Below are 481 nucleotides of genomic sequence, written 5' to 3'. Positions count from 1 at the left end.
TTTTTTTTTTTTTTTTTTTTTTTAACACCTCTCATCACGTTGCGAGTGATGTCTTGTTTCCAAGGGTCTGTTACAAAGTAGGTGGCAGGGAAGGGTAGAGCAGGAAGTGAGTGACATAAAGATTAATTGTTATCTTTGCAGCTCTGGTGAGTCTGAGGGCTGTTGATGCTTCTACCCCAAAATCAGTCTGGAGAAGGTGGGGCAGGGACCTTCAAGAGAAAATACAATAGGTAGTTGTACAGCAATAAGGATTTTTGTTTGTTTGTTCTGGGTCTAAATTTAAAAGACATCTGACTATTAGCTTGGCTTTGCTGGCTTGAGCGAGATAAAGAAGCAGCCGGCTGATCATGGATTTCTTTGGATTTTTTTGAAGCTGTTTGATGATGGGCTTGGGAAGGAACATGCACATTTTGTGATAAGGTTTGGTTTATTTTTAGGGGATTAGTTGTCCTGATCACCCCCTTCCAGTTCACAAAAAGAA

The sequence above is a fragment of the Gavialis gangeticus genome, unplaced genomic scaffold (genome assembly GCF_001723915.1).
Source record: "Gavialis gangeticus isolate Ggan-Ray unplaced genomic scaffold, GavGan_comp1, whole genome shotgun sequence".
In the NCBI taxonomy this organism is placed as follows: domain Eukaryota; kingdom Metazoa; phylum Chordata; order Crocodylia; family Gavialidae; genus Gavialis; species Gavialis gangeticus.
This window is presented reverse-complemented; position numbering follows the sequence as displayed.